Source organism: Balaenoptera musculus, chromosome 2 (genome assembly GCF_009873245.2).
Source record: "Balaenoptera musculus isolate JJ_BM4_2016_0621 chromosome 2, mBalMus1.pri.v3, whole genome shotgun sequence".
NCBI classification, from domain to species: Eukaryota; Metazoa; Chordata; class Mammalia; order Artiodactyla; family Balaenopteridae; genus Balaenoptera; species Balaenoptera musculus.
Window position 1 is genome coordinate 31,330,838 of NC_045786.1, and position 20,017 is coordinate 31,350,854.

The 20,017-nt window shown below is 41.9% G+C and overlaps 1 protein-coding gene across 7 annotated transcripts in view; it reads left to right on the top strand.

Moving 5' to 3' along the window:
* Positions 1-20,017, top strand: part of FAM189A1 (family with sequence similarity 189 member A1) — a 401,999-nt gene that overhangs the window by 255,490 nt on the left and 126,492 nt on the right. The window lies entirely within an intron of this gene.

Here is a 20,017-nt window from a genome sequence, read left to right on the forward strand (position 1 = left end):
TTTATTTGTTTTTTGTTCATATAAATATAAAAAATAACTAGCCTTAGTTCAGTTCTTCTCCATGATGGGCCTTGGTTATGCTGTTAATTTGCCTTCTGACTTCAATTTAAGGGCCCTCTTTTAAAAATGAAGGAACTGTGGTTCCCAAAACATAGGACATTGCAAAAACTTGGCTACATGACTAAGTAGCAGAGCTGAGACCTGAAGCTGCATTTTTCATGGTTTTTAAAAAATGTTTAATTGTGGATAATTATGCACAGACATAGGCATAATTAATAATATGCGCAAATATGTGCATGGGTAAAGAATATAATGTGCATCGAACCTTTGTGCACCCATCACTCAGCTACAACAACTCCTGGCCATTCTTTCCCCACTACCCCCTACCATTTCTCCCTTGGATTATTCAAGCAATCCTGAGCATCATATTAGTTCATTCAAAACACTGAAGTATATATCTCTGAAAGAAAATTAAATAGCCACAATGCCAATATCACACCCAATAAATACCAGTGATTTGCTTTATCATCAACTATGCAATGTTCCGATTTCTCTAACTATATCTCTCTGTGTCCCTCTGTCTTTTTGTATTTGGTTGTTATGTCACTTAAATCTCTCTCTCTTATCTTTTCTTGCTGGACCAGATGGGCTGTAGCACCCACATATCCCTTGATTATCCCTCAGGATGTACACCCCTAGAGAGATACAGTGAAATCACTTATTTTACGATCTCTTTAAAACCATTCTCTGTAGTTAAGCTGCCAACCCAGTATACTGGTTTGTTTCATTTTGTTTTGATTTTAGAGATGTTTTGATTGAATTTCCTTTCATGATTATATAGAACGTTTACTGTTACAGAGTCCAATCTGTACAACAAAGGATTTTTGGAGGATTCTAGTTGTCACCCCTGTCCTGTTTATTCTGTTTCGATGTCTCCATGCCCTTGCCCCCCGCCACTGCCACCCTCACCCCCACCCCAGAGCAACCACTCTTAGGTTTTGGCTTTATGCTTTCGCTTTTTTGGGTTTTTTAAAAAATATTTATTTATTTATTTTATTTATTTGGTTGCACCGGGTCTTAGTTGCGGCAAGTGGGCTCCTTAGTTGCGGCTTCGCGGGCTCCTTTAGTTGTGGCTCGCCAGCTCCCTAATTGTGGCATGCAAACTCTTAGTTGCAGCATGCACGTGGGATCTAGTTCCTTGACCAGGGATTGAACCGGGCCCCCTGCATTGGGAGCTCAGAGTCTTAACCACTGCGCCACCAGGGAAGTCCCTATGCTTTCATTTTAAAATGATAAGTGAGTATGTGCACTCGACACACACTGCCTGTATATGTGCGTGCTACATGCACTGTCCTACTGTCCTGGTCCTCGGTTTGTAACTTAAGGTATATCCTGGGGGTTGGTCTCTGTACAGAGATATTTCCTATCCTTCTTACAGCTGCATTGTCCTCTTTATACGGGAGGGCTGTTATCCTTTTGTCTGTGATGCAAGTTACACCCTACTCCCTAATGTATCATTTGTCTTTTTTATTTACTTTTGGTAGGGTTTTGACATGTAAAGATTTTTATTTTATGTAGTTAAAGGTATCAATCTTTTCTCTATTGCTTTGGAGTAATAGTACAGTTTCTCAATTTGTAGGTCAGAGAGGGAAGAACTCTTTGTTTTCTTTTAATATTAAATGGGATCTCTCCCTCTCTCAAGTTTCTGATCTATTTGGAATTAATCCTGATACAATTTGTGCAAAACAGATGTATATTTTTCCTTTTCCATGTGGCTACCTGGTTATATCAATACCACTTATTAAAAAGTCTGTTTTTCCCCCAGTGATTTTTTTTAAAACAATTCTTTTTATTTAAAAAAAAATTTTGTTTATTTATTTCTGGCTGTGTTGGGTCTGCATTGCTGCGCACGGGCTTTTTCTCTAGTTGCGGCGAGCGGGGGCTACTCTTCTTGCGGTGTGCGGGCTTCTCATTGTGGTGGCTTCTCTTGTTGCGGAGCACGGGCTCTAGGTGCGCGGGCTCAGTAGTTGTGGCGCACGGGCTTAGTTGCTCCGCAACATTTGGGATCTTCCCGGACCACGGCTCGAACCCGTGTCCCCTGCGTTGGCAGGCGGATTCTTAACCACTGCACCACCATTATAGTCCCAGTGGATGATTTTAAAGACTGGCTTTTACCCTAAGGAGGGCAGGGGCGTTGCTGAGCAGAGGAGGGGATTTTAGGAGGGTCTGGTACCTGTGCCCTGGAGCCCAGGGTGGAATCCACAGAAGCAGTGAAGAAGTGAGATTCATCATGTTGCTGCATTTAGGGGTAGTTCCCTAATTCTCCTTGCTGTGCAGTAGTCCATTGTACTTATGTCCCCACATTTTATAATGTATTTTCTTGTTGATGGACACCTGGATTATTTCAAATTGGTGACCACTGCAAATAATGCTGCTATGAACGTTGACGTAGATATCTTTTGGTGTATTACCTAGGAGAGAAATTCTGGGGTGCATGGGTTCAACTTCAGGAGATGATGCCAAATAGTTTTCCACAGGGGTTGCTCCATTTTACATTATCCCCAGCAGAATATAAATGCTCTGTTTTTCCTCATTATCACCAATACGTGGTGTTGCCAGTCATCTTTATTTTAGCCATACGGTATCTCATTACGGTTTACTTTGCATCTCCTTGATGATTGATGAGGCTGAGTGCCTTTTCATATGTTTATTAGACATCTGAATAGCCTTGCTTGTGAAGTACCTATGAAAGCTCTTGCCCATTTTCCATTGCGTTCTATGTATTTTTCTTATTTGTGGTAAGGAGTTCTTTATATATTCTGGAAATGAGCCCTTTGTCAAGTTATTTGTGATTTGTCAGACGGGTATATACATATACATATGTATACATACACATATAACACATATAGCCATATGCACACACACAGAGATATAACACATACATATGTATCTTCTTGCACTCAGGGACTTGCCTTTTCATCTCATGATAGTCTTTGTGGCGTCTTGATAAAGTTTTCCTACCTCAAGGTCACAAAGATTTTCTCCTATGTTATCTTCAAACAGCTTTATTATTTTCCCTTTTGTATTTTTTGCTATAATTTACCAAGAGTTGACTTTTATAATCAAACAGTGTAGTTTCATTTTTCCATGTGAATATCCAGTTGACCCAGGCCATTTATTCAGAAGACAGTCCTTTCCCCACTGTGGCACAATGCCATCTTTGTGACAAGGAAGTCTCCTTGTATCCTTGGGTCACTTCCTGGATTCTCTGTTTCATCTCTTGGTCTTTTAGTCTGTATTTGCATCAATACCAAGTTTTCTTAATCACTATAAATTTATAATTAAATCTTGGCATCCAATAAAGACAGTACTTTGTCTTTCTTCAAGATTGTTTGGCTATTCATGGCTCTTCGCATTTGCACATAAGTTTTATGGTCAGTGTGTCAAATTCTACACGGAAACCCTGTTGGAATTGTTGATGGGATTATATGGAATCTATAGATCAATGCAGAGATAACTGACATCTTTACCACGGTGTGCCTTCCAAGCTATGAATATTTATTTATTCATCTTTAATTTCTCTCAATAATGTATTATAATTTTCTGAATAGAGGCACTGCATATCTCTCATTAGATATAAATTTAATATACATCTCTCTCTGTAATTTTTTGGTGGTGGTGTGCATTGTGTTTTAGTTACCTAGTGCTGTGCCACAATTCGCCTCAAAATGTGATGTCTTAGAGCAGCAACAGTTTATTATTCCTGATGACTCTATAGGTAGTACTTCTGCTGGTCTTGCTTGGAGTCCATCCTGTGACTGTGCTCAGATGATGGCTGGGAGAGCCCTGCTGGTCCAAGCGGCCTCACTTACACATTCAGAACTTGGCTGCAGGCTGGAGCTGGGCCTCCCCTGCCATCCTCAGTGGTACATGCCACGGAGAGCACTATGAGAGTGGGTGCTCCCAGAGGAGAGAAGCAGAAGGTACAGCCTCTCTGGGCCTGGGCTCCAAAACCCACCTGGTGTCACTTCTGCCACATTCGCTGCTCAAGGCAGGTCACAAAGTTAGTCCACAGATGTGGGGATGGAGAAGTTCTCAACTTCTTGAGGGAAGAGCAGCCACCCCGTTACAGGACAAAAGGGCATGTGGGATGAGAGATCCTGTTACATCCATCTTTGGGAAAATGTATCACGTATGGTATATATTTTAATTCCACTTTCTGTTTGTCACTGAAAAATAAAACTAAAACTGATTTAGGTATATTGACCTTACATATGACCACTCTGATGAATTCACTTATTAATTCTAATGATTCATCTGTACATTCTTTTGAATTTTCTACCTATATAATTGTGACATTTGAAAAAAAAAATAATTTTTTTTCTTTCCAATCTTCAAAACTTTTCTTTTTTTTTTTTTTTTTAATTGCACTGACTGGGACCTCCAGTAAGTGATGAACAGACGTGATGATAGCAGGTTTCTTTGTCTTATTCCTCATCTCAGAGGAAACATTTTCAGTATTTCGCAATAAAGTGTGATATCTAATGCACATTGTAGTGACTGTTTAAGTTCCTGTCTTTTTCAAGATTGCTGAGGTTCTTGTTTGGTCAGATTTAAAAAAAAAAAAATCTTTAATAGATACTGAATTTTCTCTTATGACTTTTCTTTCTCTTTTGAGATGACCGTATGAGAGATCTCCTTTTTTCTGTTAATATACTGAATTACCTTGATTGATTTCTTAATGTTAAGCCAACTTGCTTTCCTGTATTGAACTCAACTTTCTCATGTTGAATCTCTTGATTTTGTCACTTTTTTGTTCAGGGGTTTTGATTATACATTTATGAGGGAGAATGGCCTTTCATCTTGATTTTTCAAAATGTCCTTGTCAGATTTTTATATTAAGTTTATGATTTCTTCATAAAACACAATGGGAATAGTTCCTCTTTTTCTTTTCTGGAAGGATTAAGACTGGTGTTATTTCTTCTTTAAATGTTTAGCAGAAGTCACTAGTGAAGTTACCTGGATCTGGGATTTTCTTTGAGGGAAAGTTTGAAATCACAGATTCAGCAGCTCCCAGAACTATTCCAACTTTGTGTGTTTTTGTATCAGTTTTGTTTGGTTGTGCTTTTCCAGGAATTTCCCCATTCCATCTGTTTTCAAAGGTATTGGCAAACATTGCATATATATTGTTATTATTATTATATAATATTATATAATTAACATTATATATTATATTATATTATATATAATATTACATAATAATTATATACATATAATTAATATTATATAATATTATTATATTGTTATTATTATATTAAGGATATCTCTTGTTATCCTTTTACTACCTGCAGGGATGTGCCCTGCTCTTGTGCACACCTTTGCGAGAGCACAGTGGGCTGGTTCTGGGAGAGGGTGGAGGCTGCGAGCATTGCTGCTGCCAGGGCAGGGGTACTGCTAGGACCACACTGACGGGAAGAGCAAGCAATCGGGAAGAAGCAAATCCTTCCCCCGGCCCCCTTGTCAGGCTCCCCTCATGGCCCCTCACTGGAAGAACCCACAGGAAGCCATCCTAACAGAAGAGAAACAGAGCTCACAGAGACCCCACTCCAGCAGCGGGTCTGGAGCTGAGAGATCAGAGCTTCCTAACCAGCACACCCTCCCACCGAAATCTTCTCAGTGTCCTCATGACCTCACCCCACCCGGAGGAGAATCCGTCTCCCCACTCTTCTCCTTGTTCCTGGGGTGAGCTGAAAGTGTTTGGGTCCAGGCTCTTACCAAAATGTTCCTTCCTCTATTTCAAGAATCCTTATGAGCAATTGTGGTATAATTTACATTCACATTATCGTTGTCCATTAAGGTTTTAAAATAAATATTACAAAACGTGTTTTCACAATTGCTCACTACTCTCTGTCTTCACCTCCCATGGGTCCTTGTTTGGTTGGGTTCTTTGGTGCTAGTATGATGGAGTGTTCTCAGAGAGGCCCCCTGGGAAGCATGCTTCCCACTCTGCATGTCCGATAATCTCCTTCTTTGTACTGACATGATAATACTTTGGCTGATAGAGAATCCTTGGAAGAGTTCCTTCTTTTCTCTAGTTACTAACTGTTACTCCATTATCTATTAGTTTCCAAGACTGCAAGTGAGAAATGTGATGATAAACTGATTTATTTCTAGAAACAGCTTGTTCTTTTTGTCTGTATGGTTTTCATACTTGTAGGATTTTGCCTCTTCTTGAAATTCAGAAATTTTGCCTGGAGGTATCTAAAGTCTGCCTTTTCAGAACAATTTCAGTCTGAAAACTCAAGTTGCTTTTTCTTTGATATTGTTTCTTTGCTTATTCTGTCCTGTTTTTTTCCTCCCCAAACTTCAATTATTTACATATTATGCCTGCTTTTTACCCTTCATATCTTGATATTTCGCTTGTGATTTTTATTTCATTAACTTTTTGTTCTGTATTGTGTGACACATCTTTCATTTGAGCCTCCTAAAATAGTAATTTGCTTTTCTGCAGGGAACATTCTCTTTTACAGTGCCTCTACTAAAGTTTTAAATTAAAAACTCAAGCATTATTCTGTTCTAGAAGCAGTTTATTGTGCTCTAATAATATCTCCTTATGCATTCTCATTACGTTTTTATTATATGGACTATTTGTTTCCTCCATTAGTTCTGCTCCATGGTAGCCATCTGTTCTAGAATTTGGCTGTCTCCTTCCTTCAAACCACTGTACATCTTAGGAGTTTGCTTTACCTGATCATTTTTTTGGATATGGAATTTCCCCAATGCTGGGGCCCAGCTGGTGGCCATGACGGCCTTAATCCCCTTAAGGCCATGGTAGATTAACAGGAAGACATGGAGACAGATAGGGTGGGATTGTTTTCCGTCCGTGGGGAAGGGGCACTGGGGCTGGCAGACTATGTACACTGTCTTGCTTTAGAACTTCTCTTTCAAGGGGGTCAGCTGCCCTCCCCCAGAACTGTCACCTCAGGTAGGCCAGACAAACCCCCTCTCTCCTCCCTGGAAGTCCCCTGGGTCAGCCGGCTAACCCTACTCTGGCTGGGAAGGCTGCTCCTCACTCCAGGCTCTTCCAGAGATGCAGCCTTTCTCCAGACTACCTGACCTCTGGCCCATAGGATCTCGCTGGACTCTGACCCCCAACTTCGGCTCACCTCTACCACAGGCCATGGGGAGCAGTAGTGGGTCAGCCTCGGACACAGCCCCACCCCGGGCCTCATGAGTGGCCACAGGAGGAGCGAGAACTAGCGGCCAGCTGGCCTGGGCTATCAAAGCTTAGCTGTCCCCTGGTCATCATCACATGAGGGTCAGTTATAAGCAGGAAACATGGCTAGGCCCGGGGGTGCTGCAGGAATCCAGGCAACAAGAACAGACTGGCTCTCCTGAGCTCCTCGTTGTCACTTCCTGTCCTCTCCTTCCAAGAAAACTGGGGACTAAGGTTGTAGCCTGGAGTGGGATCTCAGGGGTCAGGGACCAGCTCCAGGAAGGTAACAGGGAACTGAAGACTCGGTCTCATGAAGGATGGCCCTGGAAAGCGTGGGAGTGCCTAAAAGGCCAAGTCCACGCGTGACCTTGCTGGGGAGGAGGAGCGAGTTGAGGAGTGTGGAGGGAGAGGGGAGCCTGTGATCCCTCTGAGGCTCTAGTGCGCGGGGGGAGTGAAGTCCTCGGTGGTGCTCACAAGGAAACATGGCTGAGGTGGGGTGTCACGCAAGCTCGGATGGTGCCCGTGAAATATGAGGCGGCGTCTTCAGGACTTCCAAACAAGTTACAGGCTTTTGACCTACAGGCTTCAGATCTCTGGGCAAACCCCCTCCCGGGCCTAGATAACATCTAAATGTCTCTTTGCCGCAGAGGGAGGCCAACAACCAACCTGTGATCTTGCTCCACTACCTGAACTTCAGCAGCATCTCAAGCCAGTGTTCGAATGCCTGCAGATCTGAGCCAGGTGGAGGGGCTGGCACATGGCCGGGGAGGTCTGTGGACAACCAGCTGATACAGTTCTCTTGTTGGGACCCCTTCATCTACAGGGGTCAGCTGAGATGCTTTGGGGCTGCTTTTAGGTGCGAGTGATATAAAACCCAATTCACAAAAGCTGAAACAACAGAGGAAGTTACTGTCTTAAATGACAAGCCTAGAGGTGGGCTGCTCCAGAGCCAGCTGGGTCGGCAGCCTGGCACAGGCACCAAGGACCCAGCATCTTCCCAGCTTTCCATTCTGCCAGGTTCAGTGTGCTGACAGGTCGGCGCAGCCCTACTCGTGGCCACGAGATGATGGCCACTGCTTGAGGCATTACGCGCAGATGCAAAACGTCTAGTGCAGGAAGAACCTTTTTTTCCCCCGTAAACCTCTTTTTTGAGAGCAAGCAAACATTTCTCAGGTCCCCTCCACGGGACGCTCACGTCTCATCTCATCAGAACTGGGTCACACGTCCGTTCCTAAACCAGTCACTTGCTGTTTGGGTTGTATAATTTACTTATAAGTTTAGAAAATATCATCCTTGATAGGATCACTCAAGTAACAATGTGAAGGGATATTAATAAATACTAAATGGCAATGAGCAGGGCTGAATTTCTGTAAGTTGCACTTAATAATTACACTTGCGCACAGAAGATTCAGCATAAGCATCACGGATGTATCCACGTTAATTTCTATGTGAAATTTCCCAGTATACATTTTTTAAATGTCCAGAATAATAACCACACTAAACTAGGTAATTTGCTTAGAGGTAAATGTGAAAGGAAAAGAAAAGATGCGTAAGTAGTATGAACCACTTGGATAGTTATAAACAATCGAGTAGCCTAAGAAGATTTCATAAGCACCTTTGTAATGACTGACTGGATCCTAAGAAGCAGTCGATCAGCTCACATTTGCTTTTCCCACACCACATCTCTCCAACTTGTGGGATTAGTAACATCTGAATGAGTGAAAAAACAACAGTCATGCTTCTCAAGAAAAAAAGATGCCCTGGTCTATTTTATCCAGCCAGATTAAGGGATGAAGTTGCCAACTTCAACAGGCAGGAATCCTCCAGAAAACCAAGCTCCTCGGCCTTTTGTGCATTTAGAATTCCTTCCCACAGAGGCTCCCCAGTTGCTGGAAGCAACGCCATGGCCAAGCCAGCTAGGCCAGATGCCTAAGCAGGCAGGGTTCCCCTGCTCTTTCCTCCTTCCCAGATGCATGCGATGCTCATCTGTGTATGGGGCTTTAGCTCTTCCTTGTCTTACCTTCTCAAGTTAACAAATTTAAATGTATAAGGTTGCCTTTTTTCCCTGCTATTACACGGTCCGTTCCATCTTACCTGTCCTCTGCCCCTCCTTTCCCCAGGCCTTATTTTTGCCTCCTTCTGTCTGATTGAGATCAAGCTTGTTTATTCCCTGGAATGCCATTCTTTCTTCTTTTCTCTGTTCAAGGCTTCTGATAGCTCCCCACAGCAGCCCAAATGTCTTGTGCGCATGCAAGGAAAGGATGGGGGGTGGTGGTGTTTCCTTTCATGTCAGGTTTCTGGGGTATCCTCTTAGAGAACCAGGGAGTGTGTAGCAAACTAGCTTGTCAGCTTTCTACACAGCAGGCTTGTCATGTACGCCATACCCAATTCACAAGTTTTCAGGGAATCAGAGTAGACAGGTCCTTCGTGCTCTGGGAAAAGCAAGCACAAGTAAGAGTCCTGGTTGAGCACAGGGTTTACTCATTTGAGCAGTTTCCATGCTAAGAAAGGCAATTATCACTAGTCTACAACACCTTTATTTTTGTCCAGGTGAGAGATAGGGTTGTCCAAGTACAAAGGACAAAGCATCTGACTTTGTTTCCCTCCAGCTATAAAGAAACTTTACATAAGTTCTTAGTTTTTGAAAATGTTTGGAGTTGGGGATATTACATTAATCTTTCTGTGTTAACTAAAGAAACTATTGTTGCAGGACTGTACTGCAGTAAGTTTATCCTTTTCCACCAAATGGGCAGCTTCCAGAGGTACATTTGGAAGTCTGGTCAACAAATGAGTGGACCGAACCCCGTGGTCCATAAGGCGACATGCCTCACGCGAATCATTCTCACATTTCTAGACTGTACTAAAGTTCATGATCCTTATATATTTCTTATATATAAGCTGATTCTCAGTTGTCACACAGAAGAAGCTGTGTGAGCTAAATTCGATTCAGTGAGTGGGACACAGCTTAGTGAAGGGAGAACGTTGGGCTAAGAGAGACCGTGGGCAGGTGTGAGCCAGACCAGCAGTACATGTGCACACATGCTGTGTGTGACCTGCCTCACTGTATGTGTTTGAACAGCTTTTGGCGGGAGGAGGATTGTTTTATTTACTTTTTATTGCAGTAGATTGTGCCTTTAGTTCAGTGTTGTGTGTGGTTTTTAATGTGCCTGTAAAACAAGGGAGAAGAATTTAGTTTTAAATCACATATCATAAACATACCTATATATACTTTTGTAGATGTTAACTTATTTTGCATTTTTGTGAACATCCTGGATTGAGTTGTGCATATTGCACTGATTAATTCAGAAGCGATTTTCATAGTATAGGTTGATATATTTTAATGTGGTAGATCTCTTTAAGAGAACAGGTACTTGATTGTAAGTGGGGAGGTATAGTTTTGAAAGCACTGGATCACAATGCATACATAATTGATTTTACGACCTTTGATTTTGCCCTTCTGTCAAGACTATCCTAGGGCCAGGGCTGTTCATGCAGCCCCTGAAGCCTGCTTTTGTCAGACGTCTCTGTTACAGGACAACCAGCGCCCCCGTTTCCTGGAGGTATTTTGCAACTGTTGAAGACTCATTCCCTCAGAGGAGTTTTAGGGGGACCTCCGTGAGTCCTAGAGTCACAGAGTTGTATCACTTACAGGAAACCAGAGCCGAGTTAGGGACTCCCCTGATGGCCTGTAGATGCTCTGGGGACTCAGGATGCTCCAGCATGTGGACACCGAAGGAATGAGCAACGAGGCATTTCTATACATGTTACTTTCAGGATGGGACTTCTATTTTCAGGCCAACGTGTGTATGATTTTTTATTTAGAATTATTTCATATATGAAGAGTATTTTACAACCAAAAGAGTTTGTGTCTAACTCAGCCCTGCCTTTCTGCAGGTGAGGAGGCTGAGACCTGACCAGTGAAAGGCCTTCTTGCAGGACCTGGAGGTGGCAGAAGAGGGGTGAAACTACTTTCTGTAAATCAGAATGATGTTCACTAGTTACCTAAAATACAACAAACGTGCTTTGTGATAGTGATGGAAATAATTATTTTAATGGCAGACTCTCCTCCACTTTAACTTTTTAATTAAAAATTCTTCTTCTTCTTCTTCTTCTTGGTTCAGAAAGTCTGGGCCCCAAGTGCCCCCATTGGATGGTTCTCATGACTTGTCTTAGTCTTATTTTCTGTTACATCTCATTATACTTCAGAAGGAGCGGCTTATTAGAGATTCTCAAGCCTGGCCTTCTTCAAGTTCTTCTTTTCTTAAACAGCTTTATTGAGATATAATTAACATACCATTAAGTTCACCTGCTTAAGGTACACAATCTAATATTTTTAGCACACTTAGAGTTGTGCATCCATCATCATAGGATCTTAGGACATTTCAATCACCCCAAAGGAAATCCCACACCTTTTAGCTGTCACTCCCTATGCCTCACCCCCCTCAGCCCTAGGCAACCATTCATCTACTTTTTGCTCCATGCATTTGCCTATTCTGGACAGTTCATGTAAGTAGTATTATACAAACATGGTCTTTTGTGAGTGGCTTCTTTCACTTAGCATAATGTTTTTGAAGTTCATCCATGTTACAGCATGTACTAATACTTCATTCTTTTTTATAGCTGAAATATATTCCGTTGTATACCTTTTATGCTTTATCCTTGTTTATCCATTCATCAGTACATGGACATTTGTGTTGTTTCTTTCTTTTTTTTTTTTTGAAGATTTATTGATTGATTGATTGATTGCTATGTTGGGTCTTCATTTCTGCGCAAGGGCTTTCTTTAGTTGCGGCGAGTGGGGGCCACTCTTCATCGCAGTGCGTGGGCCTCTCACTATCGTGGCCTCTCTTGTGCGGAGCACAGGCTCCAGGCGCGCAGGCTCAGTAGTTGTGGCTCACGGGCCTAGTTGCTCCGCGGCATGTGGGATCTTCCCAGACCAGGGCGCGAACCCGTGTCCCCTGCATTAGCAGGCAGATTCTCAACCACTGCGCCACCAGGGAAGCCCCATTTGTGTTGTTTCTACCTTTTCGCTCTTGTGAAGAGTTCTGTTGTGAACATTCGTATGCAAGTTTCTGTTTGGGCACCTGTTTTCAATTCTTTTGGGTCTGTATCTAGGAGTGAAACTGCTGGGTCATAGAGTAATTTTCTGTATCACTTATTGAGGCACAACAAACCTGTGTTCCACAGAAGCTGTACCGTTTTACATTCCCACCAGCAAGGCGTGAGGTTTCCAATTTCCCTACATCCTTGTCTGCACTTGATATCATCTGTATTTTTGTTTATAGCCATTCTGGTGAGTGTGAGGTATTATATCATTATGGTTTTGATTGGCATTTCCCTAATGACTAATGATGGTGAACATCTTTTCATGTGATTGGCCATTCTTACATCTTGGGAGACATGTCTATTAAATTCTTGGCCCATTTTTTAAATTGGATTTTTGTCTATTATTGAGTTGCAAGAGTTGTTTACATATTCGGCATATATATTCCATGTCAGATGCATATAATTTGCAAATAATTTCTCCTGGACTGTGTGAATTGTCTTTTCACTTCCTTGAGTATCTTCTGATACACAAAAGTTTTTAACTGATGAAGTCAAATTTATCAATCTTCATGTGTATCACTTGTGCTTTTAGTGTCTTATCTAAAAGATCATTGTCTAACCCAGGGTCATGAAAATTTACTATGTTTCATTCTAAGAGCTTTATAGTTCTAGTTTTTACATTAGACCTGTGCTCCACTTTGAGTTAATGTTGCACATGGTGTGAGGTCAGGGCCCAAATTCATTCTTTTGCATGTGGGAATCCATTATCCCAGCACCATTTATTATTGCCCCATTGAATTAACATTGCCCCTCTTTTGAAAACCTGTTGACCGTGGATGTATGGATTTATTTCTGCATTCTCAATTCTGTTCTATCACTCTATATGTGTATTAATTTACTAGGCCTCCCATAACAAAATACCACAGACTAGGTGGCTTAAACAACAGAAGTTTATTTCCTCACAATTCTGGAGGCTAGAAGTCCAAGATCAAAGTGTTGACAAGTTTGGTTTCTTCTGAGGCCTCTCCTTGACTTGCAGACAGCTGCCGTTTCACTGTGTTCTCACACGGCCTTTACTGTGTGCACACACCCCAGGTGTTTCTTCCAGGGATGAAGGACGGCGCCCTTATAAGAGCACTGGTCTTACTGGATTAGAGACCCACTTAACAGCCTCATTTTAACTTTATCTATTTAAAGACCTTATCTCCAAATTCAGACGCATTCTGGGGTACTAGGAGTTAAACCTATGAACTTTGTGGGTGGAGGAAGGGCAGAACAACACAAGTCAGCCCATAGCAATATGTCTATGCTTGTGCCAGTACCACACTGCTTTGATTTCTGTAGTGCTGCAGTAAGTTGTGGTATCAGGAAGTGTGAGTCCTCCAAGTTTGTTCTTTTTCAAGAATGTTTTAGCTATTCTAGGTACTTGAATTTTCCTATGAATTTTAAGATCAGCTTGTCAATTTCTGTAAAAGAATCCAACTGAGAGTTTGTTAGGGATTGTCTTCAAGCTGTAGATCAATTTGGGTAGTACTGCCATCTTAACAATATTAAGTCTTCTGATCCGTGAACATAGGATGTATTTCTACTTATTTACATCTTCTTTAATTTCTATTTTTCTGTTTATAATTGTTGTCTCCCTCAGGACCTCCAGTTATGCGTATGTGGGATCTTTCTTGTCTGCCTTCAGTATCTTCATATTTTTCTCTAAGTCTTTTCTTTTAGTCTTACCCATTTCAGTTTGCTTAGTTTTCTCAAAGCCTATCTGCCTTGTCCCTCTCTGGGTATTAGCTCTATCCATTCTCCTTCTTGGTGCCATTGACCTGTGAGAATACCTCTGCTCTAGGTTAAAGTCTAGAAGAAAAGAATGAGGTCTCTGTCATCTTGCATGGTATGGCCAGTGGAGAAATACTCTGGGTTAAATATGGAGAACACAGCTACTCTGGAATAGCAGATGCTTTCAAAGCATGTTCTAAGTTGTCTGAAACTCCTTTCTGCAGAGGTTAAGTCACCAGATTAACTCATATGTAAATTCTACATGGAGAAACAATCTTTCCTGAATTCTTGCTTGCCCTTATTGCCAGCAACTAAAATCGTAAGCACATTCCTCAACCACAGAAACTGCCAGTAAACATAAAAAAAAAAATCAAATTGTATTCAGATCATCTCTCATTACATTCAAATATCTTTATAGGTGATGACATATTTAAGATCATTTAAAAATCAGACTGGAGTAACTGTGGTTCAGGCACCCAAAATGGAACCAGGTGGCCACTGTGGATGTGGTGTCAGACACATCCCTGCATCACTGAGAACTCAAATTTTCTGAGCTGTGCCCAACTCCAGGACACCAGCAGCCGTTTTCAAAACATCTGCCAGCAGCTGCTAGCGGCAACCTTGTAGTTTCAAAGTCTCCCCTCCCCCCTCGAAACTATGCAGTCATTTCCAACCCCAACCAATCCTTGCTTAACAAGCACCCTTACTTCCTGCCACCTATGATCCTAATTCTTGACCATTTACGTAACCTTGTAGTTTTTTGCCTTTATAAGCCTCCCTCATTTTGTACTCTGTGGGAACACAATTCAAGTGCTTCTTGGGTCTGTGTCTCCAGGGCTGCAGTGTCAACAAACCTCCAATAAACACCGCTTTATTTCGATTAGGTCTCCATTCTTGGAATTCTTGGTTAACATAGGAAATAATAACCTTGTCTAGTTCAGTTCCTATGAAACAAGTCTTATTCCTTAGTACCCTCTTTTTCCCTTGCATAATGGGTTTGGAATTTGCTGTTTCAAGTGAGGGTAACCTACTCAAAGCACATAAAGCATAAAGGATGGGATTTTACTTGCTCCAGTAACTAGGTATCCCCGGGAGTTTGACCCTGAACTCAGGATCCAGGGATTCAGATGGCAGCGTGAGCACTGCTTCTCCATCTCTTAGGTCCCCCTTGAGTTGGCTTCCACATAAGACAGGTTACTCCCTAGCAAAGGCAAAGCTGGGTAGGCTTACATCACCCCTCAGCTTGTTAGCTGGGAGGAAAGAGAACCTATATGAACCCAAGAGGATGCTGATTGGACTTCTGAACCTGTCCCTGTGGCTGGCCTGAATCACATGCACCCACGAAAGGGGGGAAGAGCCTTACCCAGGTCTCCTAGAGATGGGAAGAGGCAGTTCCTAAAGGAAAAGGATACAGAACAGGGGGCAACCACAAGCAAATCAAAAGCCACTTATTGGCCACTAACAAGACCTTATGGGTTTACAGTTTTTTAACTTAACAAGCCTTCATGATTTTCATAAGTAAAAGACCCTGGGTAACTGGAAGGTGCCTATTTCTTGAAAAGAGTCTAAGAAGAGGCTTCTGGGCCAATTGGTTACAATGCTTGGAAAAAGCTGTCTCATCAAGCCCTCCTCTCCACCCACTTCCACCACCTACAGAAAGCTCTGTTGCCACTTAAAGCATTCCTTCACGAGGGACAAAGTGTTATTAGGTAGTCCTATCATGTGATTTCACCAGGATGGATCTTAGTTACAATGAGTGAACACAAGGGGTTTTATTGCAACCATGAAAATATCCAGATTGCTTTTCCTGCCATCTATGCAGTGAAATAGTACCTGCCCCCGCCAACTCCTTTGCTCACATGTTGCACTCAATCCACTTCCTTCTACTGGAAAAGACAGAGAAACTGCTCATATATGGTGGCTGCATGCTTTTATCATTCCTTTTCTTCCCAAAAAGTCCTGACCTGCTTTTTGCACTAGGTTGCCGTCAGAAAATTTAAAACCTTCCTCTGGTTCTGCAAGAACTTCCAGTGAATGAACAGGAGAATGCAGTAGATAATAGAGATGATTAGAGATTTTTAGCAGGCGTTTGCTAACAAGGAGATGAAATAAAGCAATTAATTAGAGGCATTTGAAGAGCAGTTGGTATAAGCATTTCTCTGTTCAATGCATTTGAAATCTTAGCTAGCTTAGTTTTTGCCACAAGGAAAAAAATTTGCGGGCCGGGGGGCTCTAATACTTAATAAAAGTATTAAGGTCATTAACATAAAGTGTTTGCAAATGTTTTTCTTTAACCACTTGTCTTTATTCTTCTACTGGCTGAAAAGTCACAAATATATTCACAGTGAATTTACTGAAAACTTGAATGTGTATAACTGCTAAGGCATGGTGTCACTGTGAAGTTAAAATTCACTGAAAATATATTGTTCATTTATCTCCCAAGCAAGAAAATCAACACTGAATTTCACTTTTAAAAGAAAGTAACTTTAATAGCACCTTGATAAATTTTTCCAGACTTTCTTCTGATTTCTGTGTACACGTGTTTCACTGTAGTAAACATCTTTCTATGTACAGCTTTGATAGGCCTCAAATACAGTTGGCCCTCTATATCCACAAGTTCCACATCCGCAGATTTAACCAACCGCACATCGAAAATATTAGAAAAGAGAAAAATTCAGAAAGTGCCAAAAAAGCAAACCTTAAATTTGCCGAGTGCTAGCAACTATTTATATAGCAGTTACGTTGTATTTACAACTATTTACGTAGCATTTATATTGTATTAGGTATTAATCTAGAGGTGATTTAAAGTACATGGGGAGGATGTGCAGATGTGCATGGGTTATATGGAAATACCACACCATTTTATATAAGGGCCTTGAGCATCTGAGGATTTTCGTATCTGTGGAGGTCCTGGGACCAATCCCCAAAGATGTGGAGGGAGCACTGTCTTAACATGAAACCCCTGGAAAGAAGCAAATCTTTACCAACTACCCTATCCAGGCCCTGTGCGAGGTATTTGGCAAACCTCTCTTAGTCCCCAGAAGCCGTGATTAGTAATCTCATTTTGTTGACATGGAAACACAGAGGAGTGTTGGTGCTTTCCCAAGTTCATCCAGGTTTCTAGCCTAGGTCAATCTGACTCCCAAACTCTTACTTTTTCAAGGACACCATACGTTTGTCCTCTCTCTGCTCAGCATATGGTTAAAAGCAGTCTCTGGAGGCAGACTGACTGCCTCAGTTCAGATCCAGAGCTACCACCTACTTGCCACAGGACCCACAACAGTTAATGTTCTTCTACGTGCCTCGGTTTCCTCATTTGTGAGAAGAGAGAGATCATAAATGCACAGGCCCCGTAGGGTTGTTGTGGGGATTAAATGAGTAACACCTAGACCACTTAGAAAAAGGTCTGACCCCCGGATACCTCTGTGGTAATCATTAGCTGCTGCTGTTTATATTTGTTATTAGTGTTAGTGTTGTTCTTACTACCATCATCATCATAACAATTTTTCTGCAAACACCATGGCTTCCTGTGTCAATCTGAGGTGGAATGTGGGCCTGGGTGACTTCTCCATGCAATGCCTAAAACTTCATTCTAATCCTATCATTTTACATCTGTATTTTCCCACCTGCATTCTTTTGGACACAGTGTAGAGAGGTGTTTTAAGACTTAAAACTGGTATTTTTCTTTCACCCATTTTGAGTGAAAGAAAATGGGTAAAGATGCTATCTGGGTAAAAATGCTGGTGATGGACACTGCTGATTTTCACACAGTCACAGGGATCGCAAGACCTGTGGAACTAACTTGGTAACAAGAAAAAACACTAAAAAAAACAGCCCAGCTGTTGACAATGGCTTACATCTTATTTCCCATTTCTCTGTTATCTCTTGGTTGCTGATTTTTTTTTTAATTCAGGGTACAACTGATCCTTCTGAAGGGACCTTTGCTGAATTCTCAATTGTCGGAGGTTTCTTTGAACTTGAGTTTAAATTTTAATTTGCAAGGAAACTGAAGCAGATGGATTTTCTCTTCGTGGAAAAAAAGAAATGAGTGCCTTGATGATATATTTGTTTTCCTTAGCAGGCTTCTGCCATTAAGATTGATGCTTGAGGATATATTGTTAGATCTTGTGTGGAACAGAGAGTTATTACTAATAGTTTACCAGATTTTAGCATTCTTGCATCACAACACGGAATATCATTTTACATTTACTAGTTCTTTTCCAGCGCCATTATCAGATTGCATTTTCATAGTGAATTACAACAAAAATTTTATGCTACTGACATTTAATGAAATTTTAATAAGGTTGTGTTTTGATGTTAGTATTCAAATAATGTGTTTTGAATTGCTTTCCTTTGAATATATTTGCATTAAAGAGAAACTCAATTTGATTTGGTTCTTTAAAGAGTTTACCCACTTTCTGGTAGCTTTTTTTTTTTTTTTTTTAATTTATTTATCTATTTATGGCTGTGTTGGGTCTTCGTTTCTGTGCGAGGGCTTTCTCTAGTTGCGGCAAGCGGGGGCCACTCTTCACCGCGGTGCGCGGGCCTCTCACTATCGCGGCCTCTGTTGTTGCGGAGCACAGGCTCCAGACGCGCAGGCTCAGTAATTGTAGCTCACGGGCTTAGTTGGCCTAGTTGCTCCGCGGCATATGGGATCTTCCCAGACCAGGGCTCGAACCCGTGTCCCCTGCATTGGCAGGCAGATTCTCAACCACTGCGCCACCAGGGAAGCCCTCTGGTAGCTTTAAAAAAGACAAAGAGGGGGCTTCCCTGGTGGCGCAATGGTTAAGAATCCTCCTGCCAATGCAGGGGACACGGGTTTGAGTCCTGGTTCGGGAAGATCCCACATGCTGTGGAGCAACTAAGCCCGTGCACAACTACTGAGCCTGCACTCTAGAGCCCACGAGCCACAACTACTGAGCCCACGTGCCACAACTACTGAAGCCCACGCACCTAGAGCCCGTGCTCCGCAACGAGAAGCCACCACAGTGAGAAGCCCACGCACCACAACGAAGAGTGGCCTCCTCTCACCGCAACTAGAGAATGCCCGCGCACCGCATCGAAGACCCAACGTAGCCAAAAATAAGTAAATAAAATAAATTTTTTTAAAAAAGAGGTAAATTCAGTTTCTTCTTTGCCAGTCAGTTAATAGAAAAGGAACACATTTGCTGAGCTCTGGAAGTAATGGCAGCAGACTGCAAATGGTATGAGTTAATGGAATGACTCACATTGGCTATTAGACTTGCACAATTTTAAAATACATATATATTTATATAAAGTGCACGTCACAGATTATGAGGGATGATACCTTTGGGTTCTCTTTTCTTTCTCATTTCTTTCTCATTGAGTCCTAAGGCTGATATATTAAGACATTTAAGAGATTCACATGATTGCAATTCTTGATCAGGGATGTCCAAAATCAAACGGTAATCTCTTGAGAAAGCACGGTTCTCTGTTGGTAGCGTTCTCTTAGGCATTTCTGCTAAAATTGTGGTGTGGGCCCAGGCAATTTCCATGAGCATGTGCTTTCCAAAAGATAAACTCACCAGACCTAACTAAAATATGCTTTCTGGGATGGCTTTGACGCAGCTGTCTGGAGTTTATTATGCACAGAGTATCAATGCTAAAATGGTGAAAAGATGGGGAAAGCCCTGCTTGCGAGGCAAGGCTGCCTTTACCATTCTTTCTGAACAGACTCAGGGGCTTTAGAGAAAGTAACTGGTGGGAAATGGTTAGGGGGGGACTGGCGACGGCAAACTAGTCCTCAGGGTCTTTTATCCTTTTTATGCCTAGTTTTGTGCGGAAAGAAATGCTTTTACTTCCCTTCCACGCTCTTCGCCTTATTTTTCTCCCACATTCTTCCTGGGAGTCTCCTCCACCTACAAACAGTCCCGATTTCAGAGCTCTCGATACTCACTTTCTACGGATCTGGCCTGAGCTGTGCGGTCTAAGGTGAGCCGCACACTCGCTCAGGACCTT